Source organism: Dendropsophus ebraccatus, chromosome 1, assembly GCF_027789765.1.
Source record: "Dendropsophus ebraccatus isolate aDenEbr1 chromosome 1, aDenEbr1.pat, whole genome shotgun sequence".
Taxonomy (NCBI): Eukaryota; Metazoa; Chordata; class Amphibia; order Anura; family Hylidae; genus Dendropsophus; species Dendropsophus ebraccatus.
In genome coordinates this window covers 25,901,059-25,926,253 of record NC_091454.1, presented here as the reverse complement: position 1 = coordinate 25,926,253, position 25,195 = coordinate 25,901,059, and the positions used below count along the sequence as shown (strand labels likewise).

The 25,195-nt window shown below is 42.2% G+C and overlaps 1 protein-coding gene across 3 annotated transcripts in view; it reads left to right on the top strand.

The window, feature by feature from the left end:
- Positions 1–219: 219 nt before the first annotated feature.
- The window catches only part of PDGFRB (platelet derived growth factor receptor beta), an 81,014-nt gene continuing 56,038 nt past the window's right edge, over positions 220–25,195 (top strand). For 2 of the 3 annotated variants that reach the window (XM_069969130.1, XM_069969131.1), the window contains exon 1: positions 220–720. The gene's annotated coding sequence lies outside the window, so the exon portion shown is untranslated. Of the gene's footprint in view, positions 721–2,100; positions 2,314–25,195 lie in introns of those variants that run through there. The other variant, XM_069969132.1, reaches the window with a different exon arrangement.

Sequence of the window (25,195 nt, the reverse complement as noted above, 5' to 3'; positions counted from 1 at the left end):
GTCACATATAAGAACAAAAGGGGGTAGCCCTGTGAAGACGACCAATGTTAATTTGTAAAGTCAGAAATAATACGTGTCGGACTTTAATGAAATCATGAGTCAGCAGCTGGCATCACTTGTGGATTTTCTAAACATCCCCTCATATCCTGAGACCAGAAAAAAAAAGACAGGGATAAATCAGGCAGAATTGAAAACAGACTCTCAGTCACCCTCACACCGAGGGGAGAGCAGGAGGAGGGGGAGGCACTTAGCGAAGAAGAAAAAAAGTCAAGAAAAAGAAAAGGGGAGTAGAAGAGTCAGACAGTCCAGCTGAGCAGAGACAACTTCTGACTTCTTTCTTTGACTTTCTATCTCCCTCCAAAGCAAGAAACACTTCTCAGGACTCATTGACTCTTAAAGTCCTTTATTTTTACTCTCTTAAAAAACATACAAGGAAAAAAATTATCTTGCAAAAGTTCCTAAACTTTTTTGATGCTTCCGGACTCTTCTGCTCGATCCATTCTCTAAGCCCTGACGAAACGTCTTTTCCTCCCTCTGGATCTTTTCTTGTTGAATCCAATGGAAAAATTTGCGCAACATTCCAGCGTTTAACTTCAAGACTTCCAAGAAAGAAAAAAAAAGAAAAAATCAGACAAGACAGAAAAGAAAAGAAACCAGGAAAGAGTATCGGAATGATGTCTTCTGCAGAGATTTAAAGGAGCCTGAAGACTGCAGTGCTGGGTAGGTTGGAGGATGTGTGTGTGTGCCTTTAAAAAAAAAATAAAAAAATTTTTTTCCGGAAAGTTGGTTGTTTGTGAGAGAGTGGATGGGATGACAGCAGTTTGCTTCTATCGGAATGGAAAGTGACAGAAAAACAGAAGTGCACATGCTTCTCACTGTCTCTTTTCCTATGTAGAGATCAATGTATAGGAATCTATAGTGACGCAGTAGATCCAGACGGAGCTGGCATAGGATGATATAGATATATGATATATCTTGTATAGGATGATATAGATATATGATATATCTTGTATAGGATGGGATACATGTATGATACCCCTGGTATAGGGTATATAGGAGGTATGATATGTCAGGTATAGGATGATATAGATATATTATAGGTCAGGTATACGATGATATAGATATATGATACGTCAGGTATATGATGATATAGATATATGATATGTCAGGTATAGGATGATATAGATATGATATGTCAGGTATATGATGATATGGATATATATGTCAGGTATAGGATGATATAGATATATGATTCGTCAGGTATAGAATGATAAAGATATATGATATATATTGTATAGGATGATATAGATTTATGATATATCTTGTATAGGGTGATATAGATATATGATACGTCTGATATAGCATGATATGGATATATGATATATCTGATATAGGATGATATAGATTTATGATATGTCAGACAAAGATATAGCTATATAATATGTCATGATATAAGATATGTCTGGTATACAATGATACAGATATAAAATATGTCTGGTATGGTATGAGATGATATAGATATATAATATATCTTATATAGGATAATATAGATATAAGATGTTTGGTTAACAATTATATAGATATATCATATGTCAGATATAGGAGGATATAGATAATAGGATATGTCTGGTATACAATTATATATATAGGATATGTCTGGCATACAATGATATATATAGGAGATGTCTGGTATACAATGATACAGATATAGGATATGCCTGGTATACAATGATATAGATATAGGATATGTCTTGTATACAATGATATAGATATAGGATATGTCAGGTATACAATGATATATATTTATAGGATATGTCAGGTATACAATGATATAGATATAGGATATGTCAGGTATACAATGATATATATTTATAGGATATGTCTAGAATGGGATGATATAGATACATGATATGTCTGGTATATGATGATCTTTTATAACCCCTTTAAATTCTCCAAACATTGTACAACCCAAGAAAAACGTTCCATTCCTTAGACTGTGAAGTAACGCAAGCGGCAATGGCCCGGCTCCAGCTCAATGTCGCAGATTGTTTAAAAACTTCAGTTTGTCCTTAAAGACACATTATTGCGTTTCACAAGTTTTTGGCAATAGTCGCGATGTTTGGATAAAGAAATGCCTGAACGTCTGCGGCAGCAAGGCGATATCCCACTAGGGTAGAGAATGCAGCGCAGAGGTATTAACACTCAATGAGGCTGGAGATGGAAACAGTCAGCAATGGAGGCAGACATTGGACCTGATGTGTAATGACGGTGATATGAGCTGTGGTCATGTGATATGGCTGATGATTACATAGGGTAAGGTTGTATAATATACCTATATACTTCCTGTATGCATTGGCTATAGTGAAGATCACTGCTTGCTGTCATTCACCGAGAAGCCTCACTGATGAACGTTCAGTCATGTGATCAAAACACAAGTGCAGGGGCTGTGAGAACCAGTCAATGCATGGGTGTGTCTGTCACATGACCAAAGATTACATAAGCAATAAGGAGTTGCATTCAATGGCTGCAAGCAGTTTTATTGCATGGGTGCACAATTGATTTCCAAGGTATATGAGAATGCCTGATGAGGATGCATGGTCTCTACCAAAGGTATAACTACTGCTGTATCAGGCATAACAGCCCAACCTGGAACACAATACCTAATGCTTGCCAGTTTCTGGGCACTGTGTGTGGCGCGGCATACAGGGATCTGATGCTGGTCGCTGTCAGGATACCAGGAAGTGAAGGGAACTATGAAGTCCAAAGAGTGCATACTAGAGTCTGATAACTAAATGGCCAGGTCTGATGATTTAAGTATTTGATCCAGGCTATACATTTAGTTGCCTGGTCTGAGGTGTGAATTATTTTGGGATATCTCCTGTGGCTGATAGTGTCTGATAAATACAGGGGTCTGGTCTAGGGCTAGAATATAGGGGTGTAGTATTGGGCCTGAAGAATATAGGGGTGTGGTATTGGGCCTTTAGAATATAGGGGTGTGGTATTGGGCCTGAGGAATATAGGGGTGTGGTATTGGGCCTGAAGAATATAGGAGTCTGGTCTGGGGCCTGAGGAATATAGGAGTCTGGTCTGGGGCCTGAGGAATATAGGAGTCTGGTATGGGATTTGAGGAATATAGGGGTGTGGTATCAGGCGTAAAGAATATAGGGGTCTGTTATCGGCCTGAAGAATATAGGGGTGTGGTCTGGGGTCTAAGGAATATAGGGGTCTGGTATCGGGCCTGAAGAATATAGGGGTCTGGTATCAGGCCTGAAGAATATAGGGGTCTGGTAATGGGACTGAAGCATATAGGGGTGTGGTATCAGGCCTGAAGAATATAGGGATCTGGTCTGGGGCCTGAAAAATACAGGAGTTGGTCTGGGGCCTGAGGAATATAGGGAGTCAAGCGTCTGATGAAAAGGTCTGGTTTGTGATTTGAATTATTTTTGCTTTACTATTTAATATCTTAATTATTATTGCTTAACTCTGTATTACATTATTCCTAAACTTGTAACATCCTAGTTTTTTTTATGCAACTCAACAAGGTAAAGATTCCTTACCTTAAAGGGGCTATCCATGAACAGAAAAAAACATAGCCACTTTCTTCCAGAAACAGCGCCCCTCTTGCCCTCAGTTTGGTTTTGATATTCCAGCTCAGTTCCTTTGAAGTGAATAAAACTGAGTTATAATTTTGCTACGGGGCCCTGTCTCTTCTAGTTACATCTCTGGTCCCAGCCCTGAAAGGCAGCTTGATCTAGTCTAGACTTATGGGTCAGGATAAACTTTGTTACCCATAGTTTATATAAGCTTCCCTTTAGTCACTAATACACAGTGTTGACTTAGGGGTTAAGTTTCTTAATGCATAAGAAATCCAATCATTGATAACTAATAGTTACAATATAATTATTTTCACTAAACTGTTCAGCAAAAAAAAATTTCCACTAGTAGTGCATTCACTTCAAGCCGAGTAGGCGTCACGCTACCACTTTAACACGATAAACTTTTCAACTTTAGAAGTGACAGTGACAAATAACATGTGTCCCAGCCTGGGAAAGTGGTGTCAAATAGTGCCGAAATACCAACCAACAACCTGCTAATGGTGAATCAACATTTGTTTGTGTCATTACTTGACTTCTATGTATCTCAGCAACCGAGCAAGTCAGCTCCTCATTCACTGCCTTGTGTCGTAAGAGAGAGGGACACCTGTACAAGCAGCCAGTATAAACAGGACATATTCTTAGTAACTTTCACTCTTGAAGGAGTATTCTCATCTGAGCATGTTATTCCATGTCCGTAGGATAGGAGATAACGTGCTGATCTCTGGGGGCCGATCACCTGGACCCCACCAATCCTGAGAGTGTTTCCTGACTCTGTTAAGTTGGCTCTATAGAGTCTGGGTGATTGGACCCCCAGCGATCAGCTTGTTATCCCTTAGGATTACATACCATATTGTAGTACCCCTATAAAGGGGATTTCTATAAGGTGGCCCAAAAATTAGACTAAGGCTATGTTCACACAACGTAAGTTTTGTGGGAATCATGGCGGTTGTGACAAGTTCCCACGGAACTTACGTAGTGCTTCCTTCTGAGGGAATACCCATAGTATACACTCCGTCCGGGACCCCTAGCGGCACCGTAGAAAACTGACATGTCAGTTTTCTGCAGCCGCTATTCAGTGACTAGCGGCCGCAGAAAACCCTGTCAGTGCACACTATGGAGCATGCGGCACTGGCCACACGCTCCATAGTGTGCAGTGGGGAGTTCCTATGCGGGCGCACACGGATGCGCCCGCATCAGAACTACACGGCGCTAAAGATCATCCAGCCGATACTGCAGTACCAACCAAGATGATCTTTTCTGAGACTGGCCGTTCCGTGACCTGGCCGGGTCACGGAATGGTCGGTCTCATACGTAGTCTGAACATAGCCCAACTGTTATGTTACTGACATTAAGACGTCTGCGCGTCGCCGTGTAATGCCGGCCCCCGGGTAACGTCACAGGACAGGAGCGTTTTCAATCACGCCCCTCTGGGCTTGAATACACCGCCGGAACCTGCCCAGGACCGTGACTACATACTCCCAGGACTGTGACTACATACGCCCAGATGACTACTTGGCTGCAATTAGCATACAGCGACAGACTTTATAAAAGTAAGATTGCAGGTTAATCAAGCAGGGCATGCAGGGTACAAGGGTATCCTTAGCTTCAGGGAAGTTTTTAACGTGATTGGTTCCCTTTAATTATCATGCAGCATTGGCTGCACGGACATCATTAGCAATGTCCATGTAGCCCTTCCTTTTAGTGTTAAATAAAAATATACTTACCGGCCTTTGTTCCCTTGGTGTCTTATATATTTATTATTTATATATTATGCTCTGTGTAATAGAGCCCTAAGGCCTTGGGGTACTTTTAAATGTAATAATTTCTCGGCCACGGGCCACCGTAAAAGAGCACTGATCAGCAAGATTGGCACTCTTTGCAGCGCCTTTCCATGACACAAAAAAATCAGGTGGCCGGGTTGCATGAATGATCCGTGTATCATTCGTGCAGCCATCAAAACTGACAGCACAGACATACATATATCCGTGCTGTCAGTTTGCCAAACAACAGCAGTTGCATACTTACCTAGTGAGTTGCTTGCTTGTGATCAGGCATCCTCTTCTACAGCTCTCCCGTCAAGCCACTGTCTTAAGGCCCCGCTTCCTCTGGAGGAGACAGCTCCGGCATTTTCCCTGTCCTCAGCTGATCATTGTCACATTTACATAGGTCAATTATCGGCCACAGGAGCATTTCTAGCCAATAATTGGCCCATCTAAAAGGCCCTTTAGTTAACTACCTCTTGTTGCCCCACAGTACCTAGCACATGGGGCAATTTTCATAACTACTCCTTTACGAAGCATGAGAAAAAAAATATTATTAGGCAAAGGAAATTCATTTGGAACCCATACATGATGAATATGCTAAACAGAGATTTGTAGCTGTTGGTATTTAGAATATTCTATTCCAGGATACAGGGACTTGAATGAACAAGAATACAATAAAACTTACTCAATCATGATAATATAGATGTTAACCGAAAGCAACAGAAAAAGATTAAAAAAAACAAAAAAGAAAAAACATAATGTTAATGTCCAGCATGTGCTAAATTCCATGAGAAAGTAGTCTAGGAATGTTCCCTGATCTAGTGATGTCATCAAGGTACAAGGCACTGAGTGGTTCATGTCCTGATGATGTCATCAGTTCCTATAGAACAATCTGAATATTGCTGCAAAATTTAAGATGTTTTTTTCTTTAAAAAAAATTGATAAAATATAATAAAATAAAAAAATAATAATTAGATAGATATTAAATGACTTAATTATTCTTCTTTGTACCTGCTGTAATAACACATAACAAAATGAAGGAGACTGAAAAAAACATTGCTCTTCCTGCTGTCACATCATCGATGTATTTCATATATTGGGCTCGAAAAAATTTTTTTTATGTACAATGCCAAAATGACATTCTGCCCAGAAAACCTAATTTTTTCCTGGAACTCTGGAGTTCCCCTGTTTTTTTTTATCCCACTTTATGAGCCAAGGCAATGATTATTTAAAGGTTTTGTCTTTGAAACAGAAAGTTTCCAGAATTTCAAAGCTTGATACAAAGCCATCATGAAATTACTCACAACTGTGGATCAAGCATTGCCGCTATCCTCCAAGGGGTGCAAAGGTTGTAAAATGTGGGGGGGGGATAAGAAAGTTAGTAAAAAAAAAAGTATATGGGGGAGATTTATCAAACATGGTGTAAAGTGAAACTGGCTCAGTTGCCCCTAGCAACCAATCAGATTCCACTTTTCACTCCTCACAGACTCTTTGGAAAATGAAAGGTGGAATCTGATTGGTTGCTAGGAGTAACTGGGCCTGTTTTACTTTACACCATGTTTAATAAATCTCCCCTTATGTGTGTATTTTAGTTTTTTCCTCCTAAAATATAAACCAAATATTCAACACTGACCCATCAAGTAGCTATGATATAATATCAAATAGTCAAATCCATACTTTTGGGTTATCAAAGATTATAAAAATATAGCTGCTGTCATCCAAAAACAGCGCCCCACCTGTCTTCAGGCTGTGTGTGGTATTACAACTCAGCACCATTCATTTAAATGGGACTGAACTGCAACATAACAATTGCACTTCCCTGCCTCCCATGATGACGACCCACTTTAAGTCCTTATGTTCCCTTTAAGTCCTTATCCCACCAAGCTATGGCTTTAAGACATCTTACTTTTTTCCATAATACAAATAGACATGGGGAATAAATTTTTTCCCCTAACCAGCCAATGGCTAAACCTTGACCCATGTGCCCCTGTCCTCCCTGAGGCCTTGCTGCCCTTCTTCACAGCTTACAAGGGTCACAATTCCCAGCCGCAGGGACTGACTAGCAACAGGAAGAGAATCATTTCCTAGGGGTTAATCTGGTTCACTTCTTCTCGCTTTCCAATTCCAGTATTCCGCGAGTTATATAATGGGCATAATTGTGACTATTACTTTAGCAGTGACAGGTCGGCCTTAAGCTGGCAGTAGGTTAGACTACTGATAAATTGTCCAGCTTGACTGCACAGATGGCAGGATACATAGATTACTTCTGGCTCATTTACAGCTTGTACATGGCGAGCGTTGTGCCCAGTAATGTTCCTAAGGACTCATGTATGGAATTACCGTTCATACATGCTGTTCTATAGGCAAGATGCCAGGTATCAGCAACAGTGTTACTGTGGATGGGTCTATCCCATGTGTTCCTTGTCCTATCTACTGAAAGGGATTCATTGTACTGTACTCTATATTATACTGTATTGTATATTGTACCGTACTGTATACTATACTGTAGTAGTGCTGCATTGTATATTGTACTGCGCTGTATACTATATTGTAGTAGTACTGCATTGTATGTTTTACTGCATTGTATCTTGTACTGTATTGTATACTATATTGTATATTGTACTGTGCTGTGTATACTATATTGTAGTAGTACTGCATTGTATATTGTACCGCATTGTATGTTGTACTGTGCTGTATACTATACAGTAGTAGTACTGCATTGTGTATTGTACTGCACTGTATACTATACTGTAGTAGTACTGCATTGTACTGCACTGTATTATACTGTAGTAGTACTGCATTGTGTATTGTACTGTATTGTATATTGTACTGTGCTGTATACTATACTGTAGTAGTACTGCATTGTATATTGTACTGTGCTGTATACTATACTGTAGTAGTACTGCATTGTATATTGTACTGTATACTATACTGTAGTAGTACTGCATTGTATGTTGTACTGCACTGTATACTATACTGTAGTAGTACTGCACTGCATATTGTACTGTGCTGTATACTATACTGTAGTAGTACTGAATTGTGTATTGTACTGTATTGTATATTGTACTGTGCTGTATACTATACTGTAGTAGTACTGTATTGTATATTGTACTGTACTGTATACTATACTGTAGTAGTACTGCATTGTACTGCACTGTATACTATACTGTAGTAGTACTGCATTGTACTGCACTGTATACTATACTGTAGTAGTACTGCACTGCATATTGTACTGTGCTGTATACTGTACTAGTACTGCATTGTATATTGTACTGTTCTGGACTGGTTCATGAATACAACTGAAAAACAATACAACTGGCATAAAAATTACAGTTACACTTATACGGGTACAAAGCCAGAAGAAATATATTTAGGCTCTTAGTATAATGATGACCATGCTGGCTAAGATAATACACTGACAGCGAGGAGCTCAGCCTCCATATTGTACATCTGCCAACATATACCAGAATATGTAACCTTTTCCTTATAACTTTTCACTGGCAAAAGATCCAGCAGAAGGTGTTTGTGTGACCAGTCCGCATATCACCGCTATGAGTCGACTCCTAAGATCCTGGAGCACTAGCCTGGATTTGTCATCCCCGACTATTAACAAAAATCAATGAGAATTTGTAGTGACTAATATAAGGAGCCGTGAAATCGACTTGGGAACTAAAAGGGATGAGAATGTGATCAATGCCCGGCCATGTGTTATCAATGCCCGGCCATGAGTTATTCTAGATAGGGAGATGGCAGATATGGTGGTGGAAATAGGACAGTCAGCTCTCTGCACAGTTGTCCGCCGCTTTGATGGCTCTTGGCTCCGGATCATTCATTCCAATTACAGTGACGTGTGGTTGGCACCAGCAATAGATGAATGAAATCCCAGTCTTCATCTCATACGATATGACACGACCACAGAACATGAATGCTGCTAGAATTACTCATCTCTACAAGCACAACAAGTATATAGAATCCAGGGCTGGATCATTATTGGTGGAGGAGGGCCAAGGTGCCAAGGTGGTGCTTGCATCGGTGGCACCTTGCCCATTACAGAGACTGAAAAAGTGCCCTGGCTGAGTGGCATAATATTGCATCATATATATGTTTATTTATTTATTTTAAATATTGCATTTTTTATTAACGTAATAAAGGCCGAACATAATAGAACCTCCATTTGACCTGTAATCAGTTCCTGCATGCATGAGGATGTATTCACATGTTGAGTGAAAAACATAGGGGGAGATTTATCAAACATGGTGTAAAGTGAAACTGGCTCAGTTGCCCCTAGCAACCAATCAGATTCTCCCTTTCATTTTCCAAAGAGTCTGTGAGAAATGAAAGGTGGAATCTGATTGGTTGCTAGGGGCAACTGAGCTAGTTTCACTTTACACCATGTTTGATAAATCTCCCCCCATTGCGTTTTGCCAAGTTTTTACAGCAAAAACCGTGACATGACTGCAATGTGAATAAATCAACTGGTATAGTAAAGTTATACAGATTTGTAAATTACTTCTTTTTAAAAATGTCAACCCTTCCGGTACTTATCAGCTGCTGTATGTCCTGCAGGAAGTGGTGCATTCTTTCCAGTCTGAAACAGTGCTCTTTGCTCTGCTGCCACCTCTGTCCATGTCAGGAACAAGCTAAGAAAGGCCCACCCAAAGTTCTACTGAATAAAAATGAGATATTGATAACAACTAAGACATATTCTGCGTGATATGGAGGCATGCAACACACGTGCAAAAAGTGTCTGTGACATGTCTAAAGTGCAACTGTTATTTTATTCATACTTTTTTTTTTTTTTTCAGAGATGAATAGTACAAGTGATTTTAAGAAACTCTGTAATAGGTTTTATGAGGCAAAAAAGCCTCTTTCTGTACTCAAAAAACAGTTTTACAGCCACACACACACACACACACACTTCTTATCTGCTCTCTATCAGGCAAAGCCATCTTCATTATGGGGCAGAAAAGGGAAGACAGGTTTGCTGAGTCCTATTATAACCTATAGAGGGGGGAGGGGTTGAGGGGGATGAATGAGCAGAAGTGGAGACAAGCAGCTGTACAGTTTAGAGACTGTCTGGGCACATAAATGCTGGATTCACAGGTCACAATGGTCAGTGCTTATCTGGGAGCTTGGTGACAGAAGATTACTGGATGTAGTGTTTTGCAGTTCTGCCTTTTCTTCTTTCCGTGCTCACTCACTCCCCTCAGCCCCTCCATAGACGATGATGGACACAGAAATCCTGCTTCTTCTGAAGTGTGTGTGCAGGGCCGGTTTTAGACAAAATGTGGCCCTGGGCAAAGTTGAAGGTGGGGCCCCAAATGCTAAAACATTGTAGCAGCAATTTAAGGTCCCGATACTTTTTTGTCAGCGGTTGGCGCGCTGCTCGAGGTGGGGTGATCTTCTGTGACCTTAAATAAGACCCCTCTGTGCCTCCATAGTACATATAGTCGGTATCCCTCTGTAGGTAATTCTTCTGGTAGTTACCTCCACCACCCAGTATGTAGTATCCACCAATATAGGAGGCATCTCACTGTAGGTTTTACACCTGTTAGCTAGCCCCCTGATAGTTGCCCCCTCAGCAGATAGCAGCTCCCCTGATAGTTACCCCCCCAGCACATAGCATCTCCCCTGTTCCCCCCCCCCCCCCCCCCCAGCACATAGCATCTCCACTGATAGTTGCCCCCTCAGCAGATAGCATCTCCACTGATAGTTAAATGCCCCCACGCCCCCAGCACATAGCATCTCCTAGGGCTGGGGTGATGTGGGCAAAAAATAAATTCTCGTTTTTTCTTTTCTCGATTTTTTTTATTTATTTTTTGATGGGTGTAGTAGTATAGGCATAGTGGATAAGGGGTGTAGCAATAGTAGAAGCATATAAGATGAGGGGTGTAGTAGTAGATAAGGGGAGTAGCAGTTTTGGGAGTAGTAGTAGTATCAGGAGTGGAGGTAATAATAGCAATGGTAGTAGAGCAGTATTGGGGGTAGTAGTAGAGCAGTATTGGGGGTAGTAGTAGAGCAGTATTAGGGGTAGTAGTAGAGTAGTATTGGGAGTAGTAGTAGTAGAGCAGTATTGGGGGTAGTAGTAGAGCAGTATTGGGGTAGTAGTAGAGCAGTATTAGGAGTAGTATTGGGGGTAGTAGTAGGGCAGTATGGGGGTAGTAGTATAGCAGTATTGGGGGTAGTAGTAGAGCAGTATTGGGGGTAGTAGTAGAGCAGTATTAGGAGTAGTATTGGGGGTAGTAGTAGGGCAGTATGGGGGTAGTAGTACAGCAGTATTGGGGGTAGTAGTAGAGCAGTATTAGGAGTAGTAGTAGGGCAGTATTGGGAGTAGTAGTAGAGCAGTATTAGGAGTAGTATTGGGGTAGTAGTAGGGCAGTATTTGTGGTAGTAGTAGAGCAGTATTGGGAGTAGTATTGGGGGTAGTAGTAGGGCAGTATTGGGGGTAGTAGAGCAGTATTTGGAGTAGTATTGGGGGTAATAGTAGGGCACTATTGGGGGTAGTAGTAGAGCAGTATTAGGAGTAGTATTGATGGTGGTAGTAGTAGGGCACTATTGGGGGTAGTAGTAGGGCAGTATTAGGAGTAGTATTGAGGGTAGTAGTAGAGCAGTATTAGGAGTAGTATTGGGGGTAATAGTAGGGCACTATTGGGGGTAGTAGTAGGGCAGTATTAGGAGTAGTATTGGGGGTAATAGTAGGGCACTATTGGGGGTAGTAGTAGAGCAATATTAGGAGTAGTATTGGGGGTAATAGTAGGGCACTATTGGGGGTAGTAGTATAGCAATATTAGGAGTAGTATTGGGGTAGTAGTAAGGCACTATTGGGGGTAGTAGTAGAGCAGTATTAGGAGTAGTATTGATGGTGGTAGTAGTAGGGCACTATTGGGGGTAGTAGTAGAGCAGTATTAGGAGTAGTATTGGGGGTAGTAGTAGGGCAGTATTAGGAGTAGTATTGGGGTAGTAGTAGGGCACTATTGGGGGTAATAGTAGGGCAGTATTAGGAGTAGTATTGGGGGTAATAGTAGAGCAGTATTAGGAGTAGTATTGGGGGTAGTAGTAGAGCAGAGGAGAGATATGGGGGTACTTTATCATACAGGATACTGTGTGATTCAGCACCCACCTCCATCATGTACTGCTCAGGGCCTGGTGGCCATAGATACAGAGGGAGGAGGGCCCTGAACAGTATATGGTGGAAGGGGGGACTGCATCATACAAGATCCCCTGCCCCCTTCCTGTATACTGTTCGCTAGGCTAGTATATGGGGAGGGGGTTACTGTTTTATAAAGACACCCGAGGCTCCGCCCACCCGCGGCCGTAAGCACCGCCCCCTGGCTGCAAGTCCCGCCCCCAGTCTCCGTGACCCTCTAACCCCCCCCCCCTCTATTTCTTTACCTGGGCTTGCCGTTCCTCCTCTTCTGTAGGGCACAGGCAGCTCTGCAGGAGGGGCGCTCCGTCCTCACAGCTCAGCTCCTTCGTTCATTAGTGGAGCAGGGGAGCTGCTTGTGCTGCTCTGCTTCCTTGATTAGGGGTATGGCATACTACGGGGGCGTATGTAACCTTTCCCGAACCCCAAAACCACCCCCCCCCTTTACCTAGAATCAAAGACACAACACCTGCTTAAAGTTGGATATTAACGGCCACAGCAGCCTTTTATTGAAATTAAATAACAGTAAATATATATAACAATCCCATATATATGACAACCACCCCCAAACATAACCAGCATATCACCCCAGTATACCTAAAACAGGGAGGTCATGGATGGCCCATCAGCAGTGTAAAATTAGATCCCCCCGTCGCACCGCGCCGACTCGGGGCTGGCAAATCTGCCCACACTGCTTCCACCGATTCTTAAGGAATCACCGAGCACACCACTTAAGCGGTAACCCACCATCCAGGTCCCCGACCTCCTTAAGATATAAAGGAGAGGGGGTTACCACCTTTTAACTAAAACTTCCAACACCTCCTCACACCGTGCCATCCACGACCACCCCTCCGCCAGCTGCCGCGACAAGTAGTATAACAAACAGCCAACCCCCACCGGCCAAAAAACAAGGGCGGGCGGGCGGGCGCTTCCAGGTCCGGACACAGGAGCAAGTGGGTAAGCCCCTCCCCCTTTCCCCTTATATCTGACCCCCCAAATCACGCCTACCCACTCCCAAAACTCTCCCCCGATTGGCCTACCCCCGTATCCCTGGTTACCTACTCCCTGTCCTGTGCTCCCCGCGTGTACCTTTCCTCATGTGTGAACTATTAACCCCCTGCTGCCCACCCCTTCATGTACGGGCTGCTGCTATGCTATGCCCGCTTTCGCCCTCCCTGCTCCACTAATGAAGGAAGGAGCTAGGGGGCCCCTGGGGGATGGGGGCCCTGGGCAAGTGCCTACTTTGCCCCCCCCTAACGCCGGCCCTGTGTGTGTGTGGGGGGGGGGGGGTAGGAAAAGAGCTTTTTCAGTACAGAAAGAAACTCTTTTGCTTAATAAAACTTATTAAAGAGTTCCTTAAAATCGCTTCTACTATTGATATTTATTGATTTATGAAAAAGTGACATTTGAAGGACAGTTAGGCTATGTTCACACTACGTAAGTTCCATAGTAATCATGGGCGTTGTTGCAAATCGGCAACAACGGCCGTGATTCCTACGGAACTTACGTAGTGCTTCAGGCTAAGGGAATCCTTAATATAATATACACTTCGGTCGGGATCCCTAGCGGCACCGAAAAAAATGACATGTCAGTTCTCTGTGGCCGCACGCTCCATTGTGAGCAGCCGGGAATTCGGATGCAGGCACGCACAGATGCACCCGCATCGAATTCAACTGCAGTGAAGATCATCGGGCCGGTACTGCATGATCTAATCTGAGACCGGCCATTCCGTGACCCGGACGGTCTCTTACTACATGGGAACTTTGCCTTTGATGGTCATAATATCATACCATGTGGCACCATGCTATTCATGAAAAAAACTGAGACATGATGGACTCAAAGCACAAAAAACTAAAAAAGTGCTTGTAAGGGCTCAGGCACGCCATTGCATGAGTCATATTCAGTCCAAAATTCACATGTTCAATTTGTCCCTGTACACTGATCGATCTAGAGAACAGACCACATCCTGCAGGGCATACAGCAGCTGATAAGTACTGGATGACTTGAGATTTTTAGATGGAAGTAATGGACAAATCTGTATAACTTTCTGACACCACATTTTTTTTCTCTGAAGTGCCCCTTTAAGAGTTGATGGCAGCAAGGAGACATACAGCATAACATGCCTGAACTGTCAAGGAATGTTCACAAAGTGTCTGCAACACACAATAAATTTAGTGCGGGTCATGATGTACTATTTTGGCCTAATCTCTGCCAGAATTCTTGCATATTTTGCTTAATAATTCTCATTCAATATGTACAAGGCAGAAAAAGACAGAAACATATGTACTTCCAACAGAGGGTTGTGACTGTGCCAGTACTCAGGTCTGGGCAGCTTCAGTGCATGTTGCTGAAGTTCTAGGATAGCTATGCCTGACATAGTGGATAGTACAAACTGAGACAGACATTCACCAAATGTATCACAGCGGCTCAGGCTGTTTGATTAATCTGCACTGTCTAGTCCAAGTTTTCTCCATTTAGTCTACCAACTATTAAAGGGATTATTCAGCAAAAAAATCCTTTTCTTTCAAATCAACTGGTTTCAGAAAGTTATAAAGATTTGTCATTTACTTCTATTTCAAAATATCAAGTCTTCCCATACTTATCAGCTGCTGTATGTCCTGCAGGAAATGGTGTTTTCTTTTCAGTACTCTCTGCTGACATCTCTGTCTGCGACAGGAAGTGCCCAGAGCAGCGGCAAATTCTCATAGAAAACCTTTTCTGCCCTGGGCAGTTCCTGACATGGACAGAGGTGGCAGCAGAGAGCACTGTGTCAGAATGAAAAGAAAACAAGAGCAGCTGATAAGTATGGGAAGACTTGCAATTTTTAAATAGAAGTAAATTACACATCTATATAACTTTCTGAAACCAGTGTATTTGGAAGAAAGCCATTTTCGCTGGAGTACCCCTTTAATTAGCTTGCTTTAGTTAAAGATACTTACCTCCCTCAATGCCTTTTTTGTCCAGCTAAAGGACACTGTCTCTGTTGCAAGTCTATGGTCTCTAAGACATTTCAAAAGTATTTTCAAGTGACAGAAACACATTAAGCCATGTCCTCTTTCTGCCAAGCCACACCCTTTCCCAATAAGCCACTTCCCCTTTTCAAATTAGATGCATTTTACTGTTCTCTTTGGTGGACTATACATAATAAATGTGTCTCAAGCGCTGGGCGATACATTTAAAGGCAAAATTCTTACACACCAGCTATAGTAAATCTGACCCACAATGTCCATACAGGTCATAGCTCTAAGCAAATTCATGTGCACGAGCCTTAGCTAACAGTTGTGACTAAAGACCTCAATGACATATACTAGTGTATTAGTGAGTTTTATTATAGGAAGAAATACCCTTCAGTGTGGTCTTTGTACCATTAACTGTCAGACAGCTTCGGCTGTCCAGGCATGATGAGAATTGTAGTTTTGCAACAGCTGGAGGGCCATAGGTTCGGCCTCCCCGATGTAAACAGTCCAAACAATGATTTTTAAAAGGTGTATCCACATTTACAATCCATTGTCCAATGACAATAAACAAATAATTTTTAATTAAAAAAAAAGATTTTAAAATTTCCTATTTTTTTATACTGCTCTAATGAGGACATATGTGTCTCCATGGTAACAGACAACAGACAAACTCTGTGTAGTCTGATCCTTCAGTCAAATTTTTTTTTTCCAACTGTTCTATACTTTTTCCTAGTGGATGACAAATGTTAGGGAGTGTGACAGCAGAATTAGACTACACACAGGTTACTTGTGGAAACACATAGGGGGAGATTTATCAAACATGGTGTAAAGTGAAACTGGCTCAGTTGCCCCTAGCAACCAATCAGATTCCACCTTTCTTTCCTCACAGACGCTTTAGAAAATGAAAAGTGGAATCTGATTGGTTGCTAGTGGCAACTGAGCCAGTTTCAACTAGAGCTACCATAGCTGTGGAGATAAAATGACAACTGACAGCTATATAGAAATCCATGATAGCTAGAGTTACCCTTTAAGAGTACTGTAAGATATTCAGTAGATATTCAGTAGCTAAGGGAACCTCTGCTTGAGAAAGTAAAGACAACTTATTATCATGCGACTGAAAACAGTGTCCTCAAAAGTGAAGGTAAAATAAGCGTCTGTTCATATACATGGCTCAGATAGGAATAATAAACACATTCACACATCCAGCAAAGAGTCCGTGCCAATAAACACAAACACGGGAAAACAAGACACACGTCTGAGCACAGAGTGTAGACAGCACCATCCAGTGTAATCCTTCCTGGGCCAAGTGACTGCTTGTTTTTGAGTGGCTTCGGCCTGTAATCCAGGATATCTGGGCTCTCCTTAATACACTTTTGCTGCCTCCATTATCCGCGAGTTGTGCCTGCAGTATTAACATTGGTGAGGTTCCTTCGCTGGCAGCGGTAAATCATTACATTCATGTATGAATTGTTTGATCTGGCGAGACACACTGTCTTATTTGTACTAAAAATATGTTTGCTTGTGGGTTTTTGTGAATCAGGGCCAGGAAAAAGTCAGAACTACCATTGGCTTTTTTTTGCTTTGTTAACTAAAATCAAGCTGAGTTTGCCATACCGGAGAGATGCCATCAGGGGTTGGATGGACGCCTTCTAGAGCTGAGACCAAAACTATAGTAGCTGTAGCTATGGAGAAAAAAATTATGTTAAAAAGTAAGAGGTTTGCTCCCCTCGTGGATAAGTGGGCCAACATATAACTGTGGAAGCACATGGAAGAATATTTCCACTACTATGGAAGAACCTAGGTGGAAACTTCATAGGTGCCATCAATATATGCAATGAAGGGGCATTTGCTCATCTGTATGGGTGACTGTGCCTGGTATTGCTACTTCTGTTGGGTTCCATAATGGGACTCTTAAAGGTTGGTCCCCAATAGATCAAACCCGAAGGACTATCCTACATCTAAGTTAAATGCCGCGTGCACAACTCATGCACACAGGTTACAGATGTATACTGCATGGATCTAAAAAAAAAACAGCTGTATGCATCAGTTGTTCCATGGAAAATTAATATTCTATTGTTAAAGAAGTCCAGCCATATTTAAAATTCGGTAGCCAGCAGGGAAGAAATTGATTACAAGTACGAACTTACCCCCACTGGAAGGCATTTACACTCCGAGTTGTGATGACGTCAAAAAGACCTGTCCCGGCTGATGGACTGGCCCCTTAGCCAATCAGTGATTGGAACGGTGTTCCACTGGCCAGTCCATCAGTCAGGTCGTGAAGTGTCAGCGCCGTAGTTCCCGGAGCCTGGCGGGGGTTCCAAGGCCGCTCCTGCCACTCGCCATGGGCACAGGGGGAGGTAAGTTCATACTTGTAATCAATTTCCCCCCCTGCCCCTGCCAGCTCCCAATTTTTAATAATGGCGGACTGCTCCTTTAAGATAGGTGAATATTTGACTAACTGGATGCCAACCCCAATAGAAGCCCCACCCTATATCAGCACAAAGGAAAGGGCAAGTTATAGGACCACGCACAGCCACCAATGAAAAAAACAGATGTCCCTTCATTGTGGTAATCAATAGGGAGCAGGGTTACCAACTGTCCAGAAATTCCTAGATGGTCCATAAGTATAGGATTCTGCAAAAGAAGAGCCTGTGCATATTCATGTGTCCCAGGGGGAAATGCACCTAGGACTTCACTGCATTGAGCGCTTTCACTAGCAGCCGGCAGTGTTGTCGTTGTCGTTTGGTTGGTCTCCCTGAGATCAGCGATCTGTTTCTCTTAAGTATAGGAGACATTTTTAAAGTGTCAAATTATAAAAGGCTATTCCGAAGGGGAAAAAAAGTTTTAAAATCGGCTGGTACTAGAAAGTAAATGACCTCTATTAAAAAAGAAAAAAAAATAACGCATTCCAGTAGTTATCAACTCCTGTATGCCCCACAGGAAGTGAATATACTACTTTCTGCACAACATACAGCAGCTGAAAAGTATTTAAATGCTTGAGTGTTTTTTTTTTTAAATAGAAGTCATTTACTAATCTGTGAAACTTTCAGGTATAAGCTGATTTGAAAAAAAAATTCTCTCCAGAGTGACCCTCTAAGGGTGGTATTACACGAAGCGATTTTTTTCAATTAACGATTAACGATAAACGATCTCCAACGATCGCAATAGCGGTTGCCTAATAATTGTTCGTTTTACTACACGGAAAGATTATCGGTTGAATTGGAGCAAAAAAGTTCAAGAACACTCCCCTTTCAATTTGCGAATGAACAGGGAACGGCTAACGACATCTTATTCAAACGAACGATGTGCGAACGATGTGTAAAAGACAAACGATAAAAATAGATCCAAAACCTATTAAACGACCAACGACCAATCGTTCGTCGTTTAATCGTTGTCTACTATTACACTTAAAGATAATCGTTCAAATACGACCGATTGAACGATTATTCGAACGATAATCGCTTCGTGTAATACCACCCTAAGTGTCCAGGAAAAAGAAAAAATAAGGTTGGCAAACCTGATGGAAACTCAATGACCTCCTCTTCATAGGCCACGAATGGTAAAGTACTGGTAAACTCAGACAGATTTTAGGGCTTTTTAAAGCGCTTTCTATTTGTCACCAACGTGCACAGGTCGACTCCCACTTTGACGTAATGTCTACTCGACCACATTTCTCCTTGTAAATACTTGTAAATTTATGCACATTTTGTTAGTATCAAATTTCTCCTGTCTGAAGTTCAGAAAAAGTTTGACTTTTTTCAGTGTGTAATGATTATACTGTTCCTAATATTCCTGGCAGGGAAATCACATTTTACATTTCTTCAACAACACCGTTTATTTGCCAGTTTTAGCTGTGATTTACCTCATGAAGACGACCCACTTCTGTCTGCCCTATTGGGCAATCTAGAAGTACCGATAAATAACACGCTCTTCCATCTATTACACGGTGGCAAGCCGCCATGTAATGCTACATTGACCCTGCTGTGGCCACCTGGGCCTTCTACACTGAACATGTTTGAACATCCACCAATGAATGCTTCACTTCCATGTGTGACCATGGGAGGCCCCCCCCCCCCCCCCCCGGGTGATAACGCGATTGCCAGCGGTTCGAGAAATTCGAGGAACGGGAAAGAAGGGGGAATTTTACACATTTTACAAGGCTGACTGCTCAGTCCTCAGGCCCCGTCCCAGCTGCATGTTCTCTTGGAGATACGTCACTATCTCTTAGTGGTCTTCTTAACCTCTCTCGATCATTCTTAGGCAATATTTCGCTCTTGCACGTCCCTCTACAGATGTTTGTCAGCTTCCAGCTCCTTTAACAGAGGAATCGGGCCCCCCATATCTATAGACCCAGTAGCAGCTATACTGTGACGCCCCATTGACTTCTTCTACAGGACAGATACTGAACTCTACAAACTTACACAAGACTTCTAATACACCCCGCACACCGTGATACAATGATTCTGCAATGTGCACGTGATTTGGTTAACCCAAACTTCAAACAAGCATTGGACGCTGGTTTTACATAAGATCAAAGCCCACATGGCTGCATCTCTTTACAGGGGTTAGGAAGTTTAGCCCATCTGGACAAAGCATTAAGACGAGTGATGTCTGGGCACACGCCAAGGCTTAACCCTTCTGCTTCTAGATCAAAGTCCGGGGGGTTCTTGCTTGGTCTTTTATGGAGAACTCACAGTTCATGCTATGATGTGGTTCATTACTTGCTGTTAAGTGTGTGATTTAGCTACTACTATACTATACGATATGTTGTGAAATCTCAGTCATGTGCAGGTAATGGGATACTTTACCTTCATTAGGGTTAGAATTCTCCGTCCTATTACATAAGTCACATACCAGCAATTTCAACATCTCTGCTTGCTGAATGACGTTAATATCTCTCTCTATATAATATATCTCTGACATCTCTATAGCACACTACTTTGCTACAGTTGCTTTTATGATTTTAAGGACTTATTGACTAAACTGGAAAATTAATGGAAAAAAAAAAAAAAAATCAAATCAGCTGGTTACAAAAAGTTATACAGATTTGTAACATTTTTTAAAAAACTTGTCTTACAGTAAACTGTCCAGAGTGGCAGCTAATCTCTTTATAGAAAACCTCTCTCTGCTCTGGACAGTTCCTGACATGGACAGAATACACCACTTCCTGCAGGACATACAACAGCTGATAAGTACTGGAAGACTTAATAGTTTTTTTTTAAAGGGAACCTGAATCCAGAAGCGGGACCCGGCGGGATGAGGTGAGTATAGGGGACTGTAGCGGGGATCGGGAGCCTGTCACCCCAGCACGGGGGGTGATAGGTTCCCTTTAAATATTAGTAATTTCCAACGTTGTATAACTTTGAAATTTGGTAATATTTTATTTTTTTGAAGTACCCCTTTAAGCATTTGATCGACCTCTAACTTGTACCATGGTTTAAGCGAAACATTTAAGGATCTTCTTAGAAAATCTCATTAATCTAACTGCAAAAATGAAAGGATGCCCCAGGGGGTGCTAAAACAATAGTTTATGCTACCCTTTAATAAGTCCAGCAAAATTTTTTATTAAAGTATTGTATTGCCCCCCCCCCCCCCCCCCAAAGTTATACAAATCCCCAATATACACTTATTATGGGAAATGTTTATAAAGTGCTTTTTTTCCCTGCACTTACTACTGCATCAAGGCTTCACTTCCTGAATAACATGGTGATGTCACTTCCTGGATAACTTGGTGATGTCACTTCCTGGATAGCATGGTGATGTCACTTCCTGGATAAAATGGTGATGTTACACCCCGACTCCCAGAGCTGTGCGGGCTGTGGGTGCTGGAGAGGATGATGGCAGGGAGACACTGAGGGACACAGGGCACTGGAGGGACACTGAGCATCCCCCCGCCATCATCCTCTCCAGCAGCCACAGCCCGCACAGCTCGGGAAGTCGGGTTGTGGCATCACCATTTTATCTAGGAAGTGACATCACCATGTTATCCAGGAAGTGAAGCCCTGATGCAGTAGTAAGTGCCGGGAAAAAGCACTTTATAAGCATTTTCCGTAATAAGTGTATATTGGTAATTTGTATAACTTTTAGGAAGCAATACAATACTTTAAAAAAAAAAATTCCCGGACTTCTCCTTTAATACGCAAGAACATTTACATGACGTGCTTTCCCTTTTCACACAGGCATTTTCCATTTCTGAGAAAAGTATTCCTCCGAATACTTCAGCTGCCATATAGTTATCTGATCTGCCCGGCCGCGGTGCACTCGCTCGCAATTGAAATGTTTGTTACCGAGCAACTTGAGAAAACGCCATAAAAATAGTTGGAGTAATTGCGTAATTAGGGCTCCGTAAACAATCAGGTAATCCTTTGTCTTCCATTATACTGGAACTGAACTCAAACACGTGAAAATTCTAATTCTGTATGTCTTTCCATCCCCCAGAATCCCTAGTGTCCTGTGGTTACCATAGCAACGACAACAACCATTTTAGTTTTCCCTATGTAAACAGTGAGGTTTTTGGAGACCGGATTCAGGCTCCTGTTAGGTGACTCCAGGTCAGAGATTTCAATGCCGCGCTTTGTTTAGAGTTTAGTTTGTTAAATTTAACAGAACTTGAACCTGACTTTGTAAACTTCAACTTTGCCCTGAGAATAAAAGATTATTATAAAATTGATGAGATTATAATCAATGCAACCAAGGGCGTACAGTACATGCTGTATAAAAGTAAGCTGCTTCCTATAGTACAATACAGTCACAAGAAAATCTCCATTCTAATAGGGAGTCAGAAATAAGATCCTGTGGCTAAGGGATTCTTTTGTTCTTCTGATGATTATGCATCCCCACAGGAAGTGCCTGCTCAGCCAATCACTGGCTACAGTGGTGACCGGCCACAGCCAGGGATTGGTACGTCATCCAAATCAGAAATGGGAGCATTAGAATGGTAGCGGTGGGGGTGGGGACAAACTCTTTGTAGCACAAACATTTATGTATGTCAATGCACATACTTTAAAGGGTGTATTCTAAGTTATATTTTTTTTATTTTTAAAGCAAATGTACCATGAGGTACATTCGCTTTAAGTATTACCCATGTATACAATAGAACAGCGTTGGCACCGCAGTCCTTTTTTAAACCAATTTTTTTCTGCCACTGGGGGCCGTCCCTCCACCAGTGCTTCACCCCCATGAATAGAACAGTGCCGCACATGGTAACCAGGCCGCAGTTCAAAAAAAGGACTGCGGCACTGGCTTCCCCGCGCCAGGGCCATTCTATACATGGGTAATACTTAAAGCAAATGTACCTGATGGCACATATGCTTTAATGTGCCCAGCCTTGCTTACCTTACTTAACTTCCTTGCTCTCCCACAATGATTCCCCTGGAGCTAACCCCATTGCACTGTTGTCTCAGCCAATCAGTGGCAACAACGGACGTACTTTGTACGGGTGAACACACCTCATGTTCTTTAAAGGGATCCCGGCCGGAGTGTACACACGAAGAGGGACATTTATTAAGTCCGACGTTTTTTACGCCGGACTTAAAAATGTCCCTGCCTCTCCAGCGCTACGGAGATTTATGTAGAGGCGGACTGAGAGCTGGAGTAGGTTTCCTGCGTATCTTTACGATACAACAGTGATGAATCGCGCGGACTCTGAGTCACCACACCTTCTCCCCGCCCCCCCTGGCGTACGAGGCAGAAAGTGCCGATCTGCAAATATTTTATTCGCAAATCGCCTGTTTGCGCTTAAAATCATTTGCAAAACGGCACTTTCCACCAAAAAAACACATTCTACCACATGAAACATGTCCCCCATAGTATACGCTCCGGCCGGGATCCCATGCGGCCGCAGAATGACCTGTTAGTTCACACAATGAAGCGAGTGACTCTGGCCACTTGCTTCATTGTGTGCTGTGTGAAGTTCTGATGCGGGCGCACGCTGATGCGCCCGCATCAGAACACTGCGGCCGGAAAGATCATCAGGCCGGTACTTAAGTACCGTCTAGAATAATCTTTGCAGAGACCGACTGTCCCATGACCCGGCCCGGTGACGGAACGGCCAGTAATATACGCAGTGTGCACATAGCCTAACACAAATATGAAAGTGAAAGGGGCCTATGTCACAAAATGTGTCCCTACTAACAAAGAGTTACCACTTCTATCCACTGGCTAACATGGTAGGCAAAATTTGTTTTCTTTTCACCACTTACAGAATTTTATATATCTGATGAAGGTTTTCAGGAAAAAGGAAAAAACAAACAAAACATATGACCATGCCATGATTGTCTAGAATAAGCATACCCATTTTACAAGTATTATGCAGTGTTCTTATTATGTTTATAGCTACTGATGATCTAATTCACACTTGGATAAATCAGCACTGTTATTTACTGTAGACATGTGATTTCTTATTGTCTGGACTCGTGACTATATACGCACTTTTGCCCGTAACTCCATATGTTTTTTTTTTTTTTTTGTCCTTTCTTTCAAGTTGCAGAAACCCGTAAACTCTGTACTGTAGACTATTCCCTGATGGGCAGTGACCTATCTCTGAGTCTCATTTGTTAGTGATTATGTTCCCAGTAAATCATCCTTGTGGAATGAGTTAGACAGTCTATCCAAATGTCTGCAGGAGGAGAAGAGGAGAAGAGGAGAAGAGGAGAAGAGGGTTCCTCCCACGCCACAACATGTTTTCTTTAATTGATGCAGGAAAGAAGATTTTTAATTATGGGACCTGCCTGTCTCTGCGCCCTGTCACAGATTAGAGACTGCTCACTAACCCAGACATATACCATATGACAGCACAGAGCAAAATATCTGGGTCCTGATAGATGCCTGATATTCAAATCATTGTAGAAGAATTTATACAATGATGGGTGTACAGTGGATGGATTAGGAATGGATGAGGCTGTCGCTCGAGGGCCCGCAAAAACCCTGCCCTGCCCAGTCCCCTGTAAAGTTCCACTTCGAATGATAAGTGCCCGCAAATGTACCCACAATATTTTTTGGCCGTTTTATGTCCGTCTTATCGGACAGCTGTCATTTTAGTACAAGAAGTGGGCATAATAATTAGTACGGATGTATTTTGGCTGCCACTAAAACAGCCAAAAAAGACCTAGCCATAAAATGCCATTGTAACTGTTCAAACATAGAATTTCCGTCAGTCTTTTGGTCAGTAGTTTTTCAACCAAAACCAGGAATGGTTTGAAAACACATAGGGGGATGAAGCAAAAAATGTGCATTTTTCCATGGAAAATGGCCAGATGAATTCATCATTTTTTTCGCAAAAAAATGATCAGGAAACCTATGCCAGCCCTGAGCTGGCATAGGTTTCCTGGCGCACACACTGGTGTGCACAGGATTTATGTAGAGGCAGTGCCTCTACATAAATCTCCGTACTGTCGGAGCTGCGGGGACATTTTTAAGTCCGGCGCAGATAACGCCGGACTTAATAAAAATCCCCATAGGAGGAGATTTATCAAACATGGTGTAAAGTGAAACTGGCTCAGTTGCCCCTAGCAACCAATCAGATTCCACCTTTCATTCCTCACAGATTTTTTGAAAATGAAAGGTGGAATCTGATTGGTTGCTAGGGACAAATGAGCCAGTTTCACTTTACGCCATGTTTGATAAATCTCCCCCATAATCTGTGCAAATCTTTACTGTAATAATTTCATCCTATCAGCTCCACTTCCTGGTTTTGGCTACAAATACCGACAAAAATACTGACCAAGATACAATGTG